Source organism: Symphalangus syndactylus, chromosome 14 (assembly GCF_028878055.3).
Source record: "Symphalangus syndactylus isolate Jambi chromosome 14, NHGRI_mSymSyn1-v2.1_pri, whole genome shotgun sequence".
In the NCBI taxonomy this organism is placed as follows: Eukaryota; Metazoa; Chordata; class Mammalia; order Primates; family Hylobatidae; genus Symphalangus; species Symphalangus syndactylus.
Window position 1 is genome coordinate 70,648,675 of NC_072436.2, and position 14,422 is coordinate 70,663,096.

Here is a 14,422-nt window from a genome sequence, read left to right on the forward strand (position 1 = left end):
ATAGACAGCCTCCATCTTTTTTTTTTCTTTTTGAGATGGAGTCTCACTCTGTCACCCAAGCTGGAGTGTAGTGGCATGATCTCGGCTCACTGCAACCTCCGTCCTGTGTTCAAGCAATTCTTCTGCCTCAGCCTCCTTACAAGCTGGGATTACATGCATGCACTACCACGCCCAGCTATTTTTTTTTAATTTTTAGTAGAGACAGGGTTTTACCATGTTGGTTAGGCTGGTCTCAAACTTCTGACCTCAAGTGATCCGCCTGCCTCAACCTCCCAAAGTGGTGGGATTACAGGCATGAGAGCCTCCATCATTTTTATACACCAAAATGGTAGCATACCACACAAAGCTGTACTTTACTTTTTAAAAAATATCTTCACTATCATTCTATATCAGTTCCTATCAACCTGCACCACTTTTTAACAGCTGCACAGTATTACACTGCATAGATGTTCCATAATTTAACCAGATCTTTACTGATATTTAGGTTGTTTTCACTATTTTGCTCCTACAAACAAGGCTGCAATGTGTATGTCTGCCGGGGCTCAGAAACTGATATCCTGCTGAACCAAAGACATCCCCCCTCCTATCTCCTGTCTCTCAATCCTCTGTCTCTCCCAAGGTTGTTCTCTGAAGTTCCCTCATCTGCCTAAAGTCCAGACCTGTCAAAAAAGGAAACAATTACCCCTAGTCCCTTCCCTGAGTTTTCATTAGCTGAGTTCATATTGTAGTAGGAAAGACAAAAGTCTGTCAACACACCTGGACGGACTTTTGTCACAAACCATTGTCTGTTCTGTGGGCCCAAGAGGCCCTGTCCCAGGCCATTGTATGTTCTTCGAGCCAATTGAATTCCCCCAAACATCAGTTGCTACCTCCCTAAAACATCCACACTTCCCCAACTCTCTTTCCTCTAAAAAGTAGGGTGTAGGCCAGGCACAGTGGTGCACGCATGTAATCCCAGTACTTGGGGAGGCTGAGGCAGGTGGATCACTTGAGCCCAGGAGTTGGAAACCAGCCTGGGCAACATGGCAAAACTTCGTCTCTACAAAAAATACAGAAAATTAGCCAGGTGTGGTGGCACGCACCTATAGTCCCAGCTACCCAGGAGGCTGAGATGAGAGGATCCCCTGAGCTCGGGAGGTTGAGGGTGCAGTGAGCCATGATCATGCCACTACACTCCAGCCTTGTGCAACAGAGTGAGACCCTGTATTAAAAAAAAAAAAGAAGTAGGGTATACAAGCATCTGCACCTCACTGGAATATCACTCTGTGATTTTCCTTCATGTATAATATGGGGGAAAATGAATATTTCCCCATAAAATACGTATTAATATAAAATTAATGTGAAATTAATATAATGTAAAATTAATGTAAATTAACATAATTTATGTAATATAATGTAAAATATAATTTATAAAAATTAGTTATAATTTTATAATTAATATATTAATATAATGTAAAATTAATGAAAAATAATGTAAAATTAACATTCCCCCATAATATATGTATTTTCCCCCATGTATGCCTTTTCTCTTATTTTTTTTGTCTTTCTTTTTTTGAGATGGAATCTCGCTCTGTCGCCCAGGCTGGAGTATGGTGGCACGATCTTGGCTCACTGCAAACTCCACCTCCCGGGTTCACGCCATTCTCCTGCCTCAGCCTCCCGAGTAGCTGGGACTACAGGCACCCGCCACCATACCCGGCTAATTTTTTTTGTATTTTTTTAGTAGAGACAGGGTTTCACCATGTTAGCCAGGATGGTCTTGATCTCCTGACCTCGTGATCCACTCACCTCGGCCTCCCAAAGTGCTGTGATTACAGGCGTGAGCTATCGCGCCTGGCTTGACCTTTCTCTAATTATCTCCTTTTGTGAGTTGATTTTTCAGAAAACATTCAGAGGGCAAAGGGGATCCTTTCTCTTGTCCCCCACAGTAATTTTTTTTTTTTTTTTTTTTTTTTTTTTTTTTTTTTTTTTTTTTTTTTTTGAGACGGAGTCTTGCTCTGTCTCCCAGGCGGGAGTGCAATGGCGCGATCTCGGCTCACTGCAAGCTCCGCCTCCCGGGTTCATGCCATTCTCCTGCCTCAGCCTCCCGAGTAGCTGGGACTACAGGCGCCTGCCAACACGTCCGGCTAATTTTTTGTATTTTTAGTAGAGATGGGGTTTCACTGTGTTAGCCAGGATGGTCTCGATCTCCTGACCTCGTGATCCGCCCGCCTCGGCCTCCCAAAGTGCTGGGATTACAGGCTTGAGCCACCGCGCCCGGCCCCCCCACAGTAATTTTATACAATATTTTAAAATAATTTCAGGCCAGTGGCTCATGCCTGTAATCCCAGCACTTTGGGAGACCAAGGCAGGAGGATCACCCAGGAGTTTGAGACCAGCCTGGGCAACACAGCAAGACCCTATCTGTACAAAATTTTTTAATAATAATAATAATAATAAGCTGGGCATGCCTGTAGTCCCAGCTACTCTAGAGGCTGAAGTGGAAGGATTGCTTAGACCCAGGAGTTTGTGGGTACGGTGAGCTATAACTACACCAGTGCACTCCAGGCTGGACTACAGAGGAAGACCCCCTTTCTGAAAATTAAAAAAGTAACAATTTTGTGTGTGTTTTGACTGCAACTCATTACACATTACTCAACCTGTATCCATGACTGAGTTTAGAAGTGTGTCTAGGCCGGGCGCGGTGGCTCAAGTCTGTAATCCCAGCACTTTGGGAGGCCAAAGCAGGTGGATCACGAGGTCAGGAGATCGAGACCATCCTGGCTAACACGGTGAAACCCCGTCTGTACTAAAAGTACAAAAAAATTAGCGGGATGTGGTGGCGGACGCCTGTAGTCCCAGCTACTCGGGAGGCTGAGGCAGGAGAATGGCATGAACCCGGGAAGCAGAGCTTGCAGTGAGCCAAGATGGCGCCACTGCACTCCAGCCTGAGCGACAGAGCCAGACTCCGTCTCAAAAAAAAAAAAAAAAAAAAAAAAGAAGTGTGTCTATAAACTCCTTGAAATTGTACGAAAAACGTTAAGTGTGTATTTATTTTTATCAAGAAAGGGTCCATGGCTTCAGTCAGATTCTTGTAAGGGTCTGTGACTCTAAGAAGGGTGAGAACCACTGAGTCAACAGGTGCTTGCACAGCATCAAAAAGTAGCAATAGCAGGCCGGGCGCTGTGGCTCACGCTTGTAATCCCAGCACTTTGGGAGGCCGAGGTGGGCGGATCACGAGGTCAGGAGATCGAGACCACGGTGAAACCCCGTCTCTACTAAAAATACAAAAAATTAGCCGGGCGTGGTGGCGGGCGCCTGTAGTCCCAGCTACTCGGAGAGGCTGAGGCAGGAGAATGGCGTGAACCCGGGAGGCTGAGCTTGCAGTGAGCCGAGATTGCGCCACTGCACTCCAGCCTGGGCGACAGAGCGAGACTCTGTCTCAAAAAAAAAAAAAAAAAGTAGCAATAGCAGAAGCTAAACTTGGGTAAGACTCAGAAAATGTTTTCCTGAGTCCCCTGTAGAGGAGGAGTAAGAGAGAAGATGGTGGGGGCTGATCATGGCAAGGGCTTATAGCTCTAAAGGACCTACTCCAGGGAAGATGGTTCAATCGCATATAGATCAGGAGAACTTGTTCCCAGTAATCACAGGGCCCCTTTGTATTAGATTCTGTTAATGATTTAATATGCTACCTCTCTGGGGGTGGGGGGCGGGGGAGTGCCTAAACCCAGAGGAATGAATCCACAGTGACTGGGCCTGGAGGTCTCTTGATGACTTGACAAAATGAGGTAGAGGTGGACATGGGGGGCTTCCTGCTCTGTTACATGTCAGGCTGCTTGTTCTGTGTGTTTCTTCCAGGCCTCAAGGTTAGTTATTTTGTGGGGAGGAGGAGGAAAATGGAAGGATTTTTTGTTTTTGTTTTTTGAGACGGAGTCTTGCTGTCACTCAGGCTGGAGTGTAGTAGTGCAATCTTGGCTCACTGCAACCTTTGCCTCCTGGGCTCCAGTGATCCTCCCACTTCAGCCTCCCATATAGCTGGGACTACAGGAGCGTACCACCATACGCTAATTTTTATAGTTTTTTTTTCATTTGTTTGTTTGTTTTTGGTAGAGACAGAATTCACCATGTTGACCAGGCTGTAGAAGGTCTTTTCCATAGTAATTTACAGTCTGACACTTAGTTGCAATATAATATTCACTCTGTTTTTTCACATCAAGCAGTGTGGACCAAGAAGCATTACGGCAATTTACTGACATCAAACAACTTGAATCTTTAAAAAGAATTCTTCAAAGGTGGTGGTTCAGGTTCCCATAGCAAAAGCTCTCAGTCCAGTTCAAACAAAACCAAACACTAATAAATTACTCTCAATAAAACCAACAACAGGCCTTAGATAGAAATCCTAAATTCCTCAGGGAATTAATGTAGTAGTCCATTCAGTTTCAATTAAGTTAAACAACAAACAAACAAACAAAATCTTTAAGTGGTGCTCCACATTGTTCTAGAGGTGTTAGCGCTGTAAGACTATGTGGTGAGTTTGCAGGGGAAAGAAAAAAACCTGTTAATCAAATCACAATGGAGATGTGATTGGTATAATAAAGAACTATCCTTGGCTGGGCACAGTGGCTCACGTCTGTAACCCCAGCACTTTGGGAGGCCGAGGTGGGCGGATCATGAGGTCAGGGGTTTGAGACCACCCTGGTAAACATGGTGAAACCCCATCTCCACTAAAAATACAAAAATTAGCCTGGCATGGTGGCGTGTGCCTGTAATCCCAGCTACTTGGGAGGCTGAGGCAGGAGAATCACTTGAACCTGGGAGGCAGAGGTTGCAGTGAGCCAAGATCGCACGACTGCACTCCAGCCTGGGTGACAGAGCAAGATTCTGCCTCAAAAACAAACAAACAAACAAACAAAAGAACTATCCTTGAGAAGGAAGGTTTTAGCATTTACCGCATTACCTAGAGTTTATACATAATGACCAAAACCTAAGTTTCCCTGGGAAGGTGATACGTTTTTATTAATGCTTTATTCAATTTATGAAGTATGCACATATTCATATAAGTGTTTCTAAAGCATAGTTTCTCAGCTGGGCGTGGTGGCTCACACCTGTAATCCCAGAGCTTTGGGAGGCTGATGCAAGCGGATCATCTGAGGTCAGGAGTTCGAGACCAGCCTGGCCAACATGGTGAAACCCCACCTCTACTAAAAATACAAAAATTAGCTGGGTGCGGTGGCACGCGCCTGTAGTCCCAGCTACTCAGGAGGCTGAGGCAGGAGAATCACTTGAACCTGAGAGGCAAAGGTTGCAGTGAGCTGAGATGGCACCATTGCACTCCAGTCTGGGTGACAGAGAGAGACTCTGTCTCAAAAAATAAAAAAATAAAAAAAAAAAGCATAGTTTCTCAAAATGAGGCCCGAATCACAATCATCCAGGGAGCTGCTTAAATAAGCAGAATTTGCATATTGTACAAGCTTCCTGGGTGATTCTGATGCACCCTGAAGTTTGGGAACTATAGCTTTAGAAGTTAACTGAGCTTAACCTGCTAACCCTTCCCAGCTCCATCAGAAAAGGGCTGTGAATCTCTGCCTAAACACTTGTAGTGAGAGAGCTCTTGCCAACATCAAGGCCACCCAGCCTATGGGTTTTAAAAGCCACTTCCTTAAATTCAACCAGAGCCCACCACCCAGCTCTGCCAAACACCTCAAAGAGCGAGTTTATTCCCTTGTCCACATGTCAAACATCTCTGGCGTTTAGGGCTGCTGGCTATCATGCACCCCTCACACTCACTGCAAACTTCTTCTTTTTTTTTTTTTCTTTTTATTTCGAGACAGGATCTTACTCTTTCACGTAGGCTGGAGTGCAGTGGCACAATCATAGCTCACTGTAGTCTCAAACTCCTGGGCTCAACGGATCCTCCTGCCTCAGGGTCCCAAGTAGCTGGGACAATAGGGGTGCACTCCCTTTCCAGTTGAAACAGTTCTAGTTCATTCAACCCCATTTCACATCAGCTTGACAAGAAAAAAATAAGAAAAAGAAAAACACTTGTTCAAGATTTAGTTAACAATCTACGAAGCCACAAACCCAAATTACTATGAACCAAGCACTGATGGAGTTATGGTAGGGTGGAGAGGATAAGAGAACAGGCTTTTGTATCCTGGCAGCTGGATTTAAGCTTTAGTTCACAAATGGTCTGAACTTGACCAAGGATGATGATATGGAACCTTGGGATTCTCAGTTGTAAACCAACGTTAATAACCCCATTGCAGGTTGAAGTGAAGATTAGATAAGACAGCCTAGGACGAGTGTTATGCAGAGTTGCTCCAGGGAGGACACTGCAGTGTCTATCAAACTGCCTCCATAAGTAGCACTAATTGCAGTGAAAACAAACCCTCAAAGGCTAGGTTTGGACCAAAATGCAGCCCAAATCCCAAGCAAAATGTTTTCGAGGTTTCGTTTTAGATTTAAAAGGTATACAATTTTTGGATTCTACTTCAAAATATATCTGTGATTGCTTTAGTATAAAAAGTGTTTTTTAATCTCAAATATTTGTGTAAAAATGACACTCAAAGAAAATCTCCTCCTCTTGTTTTTGTTTGTTTTTCAGACAGGGTCTCACTCCATCACCCAGGCTGGATTGCAATGGTGTGACCATAACTCACTGCAGCCTTGAACTCCTGGGCTTCAGCAAAACTCCCTCCCAACCTCCCAAGTAGCTGGGACTACAGGTGGGCATCACCGTGCCCAGCTAATTTTTAAACTTTTTGTAGAGATGGGGTCTTGCTATGTTGCCCAGGCTTCCCCACCCCTTGTTTATTCTGGAACTTCAGGTACTCCCTGGCACACTGTCCACAATCCCCAGTGCCTGCCACTCATCTTGATCTCCCTTGGAGAAAAGCAGGCTTAGTCTACAAGCAGATAATAAATGAGCTCAGGAAAACAAATGAGTGGCTGGACATAAACAAAGAAACATGCCACTGGACATGAGCCTGGGGATGACCAGGAGGCTCACCCTTTAAACACTAAGGCCTGGAGTGGTACATGGCTTGACTGTGCGGGTTACTCTCTAAATTGCTTGCAGAGAAACATTATCCCTAACCAAATGCAAGAACATCTAGGAGGGAAATTCACAGAAGTCCTTGATCCAGTAGTTGTGTGTCTGTGCCTGTTTATGTGTGGGTGGGGGCACGGGTGTACTTGTGTCTATATCCTCAATCAACAGAAATCTGACATGAGCTGGATGAGGATGGTCTTGGCCTGATAGGGCTCTGGAGAGTCAGCAGCTCTTGGGTCGCTGAGGTTATCCATTTTCTTATTCCTGTCCACTTCCTCTCCTACTTGCTCTTCCCACCTGTGTCTGATAATTCCCTGGCAACTAAAAACCTAGGGTTTGGGCGCTGGGCACGGTAGCTCACGCCTGTAATCCCAGCACTTTGGGAGGCTGAGGCAGTTAGATCACCTGAGGTCAGGAGTTCAAGACCAGCCTGACCAACACGGCAAAACCCCGTCTCTACTAAAAATACAAAAATTAGCTGGGTGTGGTGGCACACGCCTGTAGTCCCAGCTACTCAGGAGGCTGAGGCAGGAGAATCTCTTGAACCCAGAAGGCGGAGGTTGCAGTGAGCAGAGATCATACCACTGCACTCCAGCCTGGGCAACAGAGCAAGATTCCATCTCAAAAAAAAAAAAAAAAAAATCTAGGGTTTGGTTATCAATAGAGTTACCAGTTACCTCCTGAGTAGCTGGGACTATAGGCACGTGGTGGCATGCTCCTGTAGTCTCAGCTACTCAGGAGGCTGAGGTGGGTGAAACACCTGAGCCTGGGAGGCAGAGTGAGCTGTATCCAGCCACTGCACTCCAGCCTGGGCTACAGGAGTGAGACCTCGTCTTAAAACAAAACAAAACAAAACAAAAAATTAAAGGGCAAACAGTAGGGAATGGAAGGGGGTGGTGAGGCGTCATGGACTGGTGGGCAGGAGAATGGATAACTTGGAGAGAGACACCCTATCTATCCTTCCCACTATCAGCAGGAGAGCAGATGCCCAGTTCCATGTAAAGCACGACTTATGCAGGACCCACTCTGCTCTATCAGCTCAGAAGACTTGCATTGCCCTGGGGCGCACTTCTGCCGGCAAATTGTTGAGAAGCATTCCTCCTTGGCCCCAAAGTCTCCAGCTGGTCAAAGTCATGACAAAATGGTGAGACTGCACCACTCGCCAACTCAAGTCATGGACCCTATAATAATCAGACTCCGATGTGCCGGGCACTGTGCCGAGGGCATTAGACACACGAGAAGGTAAGAAAGTGGTAAGGATCTAGGAGAAAGGAGTAAGTTTCTTAAATGGAGTAAATAATTAAAAAGTAAACTGTAAGAGGTGTTAGGCGGGGTTAGCTACAGGCAAGATTATCTCTGTCCTTTCTTTTTGATGCAAAGCCCAGCACATGGACTGAATAAATAACTGCCGTGGTCTCTGACCCGCGTCCTGAGCTATGTAAGCGGCCCTGGATGTCCTGGATGGTGCCAGTGGTTAAGCGCCGCGCTCGCCTCCCTCTCGCCCACCCGGAGCGAGTCCAGGGCCCGCTGGCCCCCCTCCACCCTGTGGCCGCCCGGGCTTGCCCGCAAGCCGGCGGTGAGCACCCACTCTGGGGTGCAGCGCGGAGCCGGGCATCCCCGCGAGACGCTACCGGGCCACGCTCCCCGTTACCCGAGCCCAGGACCCCCGGCCCGGAGCCCCTTTACCCCTCGTACCGAGGCCGGGCTGCGCTCCTCCTCTGCGGCTGCGGAGGTCACACCCTGCTCAGGGCCAGACAGCGGGTCTTATCCGGGACGGATCCGCCCCACTTTGGGGTGGAGACTGAGCCCGAGTTCCTGGTTGTTCCTCTGTCCACGAGACCGGAAAATCCCTCTCTAGGCGAAGCGCACCTGGGGCCCCGGGCCGGGACGGCCGCGCCAGGAGCTCTCGGAGGGGCAGGCCTCGATCCCCGGCGGGTCCGCCCTCCACAGGTGCCCGCGCCCCAGGCCCGCCCGGTCCCCCGGCCTCGCCCCCTGCCCGGATTGGACAGTGTCACCAGTATCGCCAGTCCCGCTCCTGGCCGCGCAGGGTGGGAGCAGTTGGATTCTTGGGGTCCCGTTTCCCGGGCGCTCCACACCCTCGGAGGGCCGAGCCCGGGCCACCTCGCCGGTTCCTCCCTGCGCCTGCCGCGCCCAGCGCCGCGCCGAGCCGGAGTCCCGCGGCGAATCCGCGCTTCTCCCCACCGCGGGAAACCGTTTCTCTCCCAAAGGCAGGTCGGGCCGAGCCCATGGCCGGAAAAGTAGAAAGTGAAATCTGAAGGGTACATTTCATTTCCCTCTTTCACATGAAAACACACATCCCCAAAAGTTTCCAGCACTTCCCTCTTCCCTGTGCGCCCAGCAGGCCGGGAAAGCTTTGGAGTAGGAGTTAGGAGCAGCCCCGGATCTTTGTGCTCCTGTGAGTGACTGAGGTTTAGACAGTGTCCGTAGCTCCCAGGTTTAGCTTGGCGCGGCGCTCATCCCTTGTAATAGTTTTGTGTTTTCATATCTGCTTCCCCTGCTGTACACAGCCTTTTGAAGACACCAACTAGGGCTAGGTCGTCTTTGCACCCATGCCCAGCACCGATTCCGCCACGTAGTGAATGCTTGCAGAATAGATCCGTTGAGTCTATAGGCAAATTCAATTTTTTTAAAAAACAGAGAATAGCCCGTTTGGGGAGTGTTTTCTATCCGACACATCAAAATCTAAGTGGTTAATGGCACCCTTAAAGCTGGAGAGGTAACATTAAATTATTTCATTAAGATGTAATTTCAAAAGGTGGTTTAATATGGTTTAGAGCATGGCTTTTAGGATCAGACTGATTTGGATACTAAAACTGGTTCTGCCTCTTTTATCTGTGTATGATAACTTAAAAAATTAAGGCTGGGCACAGTGGCTCACACCTGTAATCCCAGCACTTTGGGAGGCCAGGGCAAGTGGATCACTTTAGCCCAGGAGTTCGAGACAAGCCTGGAAGCCTGGCCAATGTGGTGAAATCCCATCTCAAAAAAAAAAAAAAAAAAATATATATATATATAGCCGGGTGTGGTGGCAAGCGCCTATAGTCCCAGCTATTCAGTAGGATGAGGTGGGAGAAACGGTCAAGCCCAGGAGGCGAAGGCTGCAGTAAGCTGAGATTGCGCCACTACATGCCAGCCTGGGTGACAGAATGAGACATTGTCTCAAAAAAAAAAAAAAAAAAAAAAAAGGAAGAAAGAAAAGAAAAAGAAAGAAAAAGAGAAAAGTAAAGGTAAAATAATTAGCTGGGTACATAGCCACGCCTGTAGTCCCAGCTACTTGCCAGGCTGAAGCAGGAGGATCACTCTAAACCCAGGAGTTCAATGTTGCTGTGAGCTATGACTGCACCACTGCACTCCAGCCTGGGCGACAGAGTGAGACCTTGTCTCGAAACAAAAACAAAAACAAAACAAAACAAAAAATTGAAGGGCAAACAGTAGGAAAAAATGAAATACAGATAATTCATTTCTTAAGCAAGATTAGAGAGACACTGCATCCCTTACAAGCAACAATTAGGCCGGGTGAGGCGGCTCAGACTGTAATCCCAACACTTTGGGAGGCCCAGGTGGTTGCTTGAGGCTAGAAGTTTGGGAGATTATCCTGGGCTACATGGCGAAAACCTGTCCCTAAAAAAGAAAAAGAAAAAGAAAGAAAAAATTAGGCTACATGAAAAAAATAAAGGTTAGGAATGAAGTAGATGCTGTTGGCACCCCACATGAATAACCTTTACTAGGTGGGTGCATCCAGCCCCAGCTCACTGCCCCCTCATTGCTCGCTTCTGCCGACATCTGCGCTCAGACCAGACTGGGGAAGCCATGGCCAGAGGCTAACTTTCTTAGCGTATAAAAGGCCAGGAATAAATCTGTGGTACCCTTCAAATGCCAGAGCTCCCATGGGAACAGACTGAGGATAAACTTCATCAGAAACCGTATCTTTGCTCAGTTTCTCCCTGTGGCCTATCCTATTTCCCTCACTTACTCAGAGGCTTGCCTCGAGAATACCCTCACTACAGCACTTGCACAAGAATCCCAGGGTCAGGCTCTGTTTCTAGGAAACCTGATCTAAGAGTATTTTAAAAATTAATATAATTGTTGAAATTGCACTCCGGCCCGGCACAGTGGCTCACGCTTGTAATCCCAGCACTTTGGGAGGCCGAGGTGGGAGGATCACGAGGTCAGGTGATCGAGACCATGGTGAAACCCCGTCTCTACTAAAAGTACAAAAAAAATTAGCCGGGGGTGGTGGCGGGCGCCTGTAGTCCCAGCTACTCGGAGAGGCTGAGGCAGGAGAATGGTGTGAACCCGGGAGGCGGAGCTTGCAGTGAGCCGAGATCGCGCCACTGCACTCCAGTCTGGGCGACAGAGTGAGACTCCGTCTCCAAAAAAAAAAAAAAAAAAAGAAAGAAATTCCACTCCAAGGTGCCTTTAAATTAAAGATAGGGCTGGGTGCTGTGGCTCACGCCTGTAACACCAGCACGTTGGAAGGCCGCGGTGGGAGGATGGCTTGAGGTCAGGAGTTCGAGACCAGCCTGGGCAACATAATGAGACTCTCTCCCCCACCCACCATGCCTCTTTTAAAAAAAAAAAAAAAAAAAACAGCCAAGCCTAGTGATGCACACCTCTAGTCCCAGCTACTGGGGAGGCTGAGGCAGGAAAATCACTTGAGCCCAGGGGTTTGAAGCTGCAGTGAGCTATGCCTCTGCACTCCAGCCTGGGTGACAGAGTGAGACTCTGTCCCCACCCCGCCCCCCCAAAAAAAACATTTTTTAAAATTAAAAAAATTAAAAATCTCACAAGGACAAGGGAACAAGAGAGGAAAAATAATAAGAGTTTGGAACCTGGGAAGCACGTGGACAGGTGATAACTGACTTAGCAGACCTGAGAAAGCTGACTTCCAAACCAGGAGTAGGGAAAACCAAGAAGCAACATGACAGTAGGATTTCTCGGGATAGGAGAGTTTGCTGCACTGGATGCGTCTGAAAGTGGGTGTGTAGGTGAGACTAAACCCAGGACGATTTCTTGTAAGTCTGTACAAGAAGCAGTCAGCATCCCCAACACTGCACCGCGGCCACTGCTGCTCTTCCACGAGGGTGGATGATTGGAAGCGTGTTCTCTGAAGAATCATGCAGTGGCTCTCTGGAATGGGGACACCAGATGTAGTTGAGGTGTTCTGGTTATCTAAGGCTGCCTAAAAAACCACCCCAACACTTGAAGATGACATAAAACAAAGACCATTATATCTCATGATTTTGTGGGTCTGAATTTGAACTGAGCGATTCTTCTGTTCCACCTGGCATCAAGAAAGGTCACTTGGTGTTATCCACCTGGCAAATGGGCCAGTCTGGAGAACTCACATATTGGGTACCATGATAAGAAGAGCTGGAAGATTGGTCTCAACTGGCACTGTCAACTAGAGCATCTACACATGCTGTCTTCCCATGGGAGACTCAGGGTCAGATTTCCTTCATGGAGGCTCAGGGTTTCCAGAAAGGTTACTCCAAGACATCCAGGCAGAAGTTACAAGCCTTCTTATTATGCAGGCTTGGAAGCTGTTGAACGTTATTTCTGTTGCATTCTGTAGGTCATGCCAGTCACACAGCCAGCCTAGATTCAAGAGAAGGGTATTAGGCTCCATCCCTGAGTGGGGAGGGGTGGGAGGGTGCAAAGAATTTGCAGCCCTCTTTCACCAAGGCCATGAGATTAATACAAGACTAGGGCTACTGTACTGAAATTGAAGAGCCATATGAAACTTAAGATGATGTCTACTGAGCTGCTTGGTATTCTTCCCACCAGGCTCCTAGAACTCTGGCAGCCAGGTTCAAACTCACCAGGATGGAGAGTTTGGAATACTTTTCTTTGGGGAATCTAAGAGGAAAGACCTGAAGAGATGTAATCATTTATGCAATGAAACTGGAGCAACCTGTTGGTAAACTGTCCTTGTCAAGCCCCACCCACTTACACACGCACTCAGGGCTTCCAGGCAGCTTTGTAGACCTCACTCTTAGGGTTGCAAGATAAAATACAGGACACTTAGTTAGATTTGATTTTCAGTTAAACACTAAGTAATGTTTTACCAAAATATAAAATACTCATGTACTGTAAGTATGTCCAAATATTGCATGAGACATACTTATACTAAAAATTATTCATTGTTTATCTAAAATTCAAATTTAGCCCGATGTCCTTTCTTTTTTTTCTTTCTTTTTGTTGCTAAATCTGGCACACTTAAGTACGAGCAGGCAGCTGAAGGTCATCACAATGTAGGGGAAGGATCTGACATTAAAAACAGGACCCAAAACATGCTAACAGGAAAAAAGAGACAAGGAAGAAAAAGAGTATAGGGGGAGAAGAAAACTGAGAAATCTGTTATTGATCTTCTCTGAGAAAGATCAAATAAAACAGAAAAGCTGGGCGTGGATGACATGAGCCTGTAGTCCCTGCTACTTGGTAGGCTGAGGCAGGAGGACCACTTGAGCTCAGGAGTTTGAGACCAGCCTGGGCATCATGGAGAAACCCCATCGTCATTCACACACAAAACAACTACAAAAATTAGCCAGGAGTTGTCGTGTGCACCTGTAGTCCAGCTACTCAGGATGCTAAGGTGGGAGGATTGCCTGAGGCCAGGAGGTCAAGAGTTAGCCAAGATGGTGCCACTGCACTCCAGCCTGGGCAACAGAGTGAGACTCTGTCTCAAAAAAACAACAAAAAAAGTTAAATGCATGGGTATTTTTGCCAATAACCCAGAAGATATAGCTGGTTTCATTAAACCAACAATATTAAATTAGTCTTACTTGTCAAAAAAAATCACATAAAAATCGTTCTATTTTTGGCAGGGTTTATAGGTTTATCATTTTTGTGCCAAACCCTAGCACCTTAAAATATCTAGCAAAGCAAATATAAAATAATCAGTAAATTCAGACAAAAATGTATGATGACAATTCTGAAGACATTTCTATTTTTATTTTACTGATAATTTTGACTAGTTTATTTATTAAAGATTTACTTAAGTCATGTGAACTTGAAAGTATTTGAACTTATTTAATTTATGAGGACTCATTTACTTATAAGCCAATTCGGTACCATCCGAGACCATACACAGTGAGCTTTATCTCAACACCAGTAGGTTAATAACAACCGATTCAAAGCAGGCAGAAAAGGAAAGAAAGAGATGGAGAGCTTTAGAAGTCCCTACTTAACTCTATAGTTGCAGGTTAACCATTTGAGCTTTGACTTTTTCTTACTGTAATTTGCCCATTAGTTTTTAAATGTGCACACAAATGGTCATAATATATAACCAGCTGAACTTCCAGAAATCCTGGTATGCCTTGGAGCTTTCCCATGTTTTAAAATATATAAGCCAGGGGCCCATAAAGACAA

At 46.5% G+C, this 14,422-nt stretch overlaps 1 protein-coding gene across 5 annotated transcripts in view; it reads right to left on the minus strand.

Annotated features, from left to right (window-relative positions):
* ANXA4 (annexin A4) overlaps positions 1–9,016 on the minus strand; it is an 88,320-nt gene extending 79,304 nt beyond the window's left edge. For 2 of the 5 annotated variants that reach the window (XM_063617869.1, XM_055243327.2), the window contains exon 1: positions 8,726–8,974. The gene's annotated coding sequence lies outside the window, so the exon portion shown is untranslated. Of the gene's footprint in view, positions 1–8,725 lie in introns of all 5 variants that reach the window. The other 3 variants (XM_055243326.2, XM_063617871.1, XM_063617870.1) reach the window with 3 other exon arrangements.
* Positions 9,017–14,422: the final 5,406 nt, after the last annotated feature.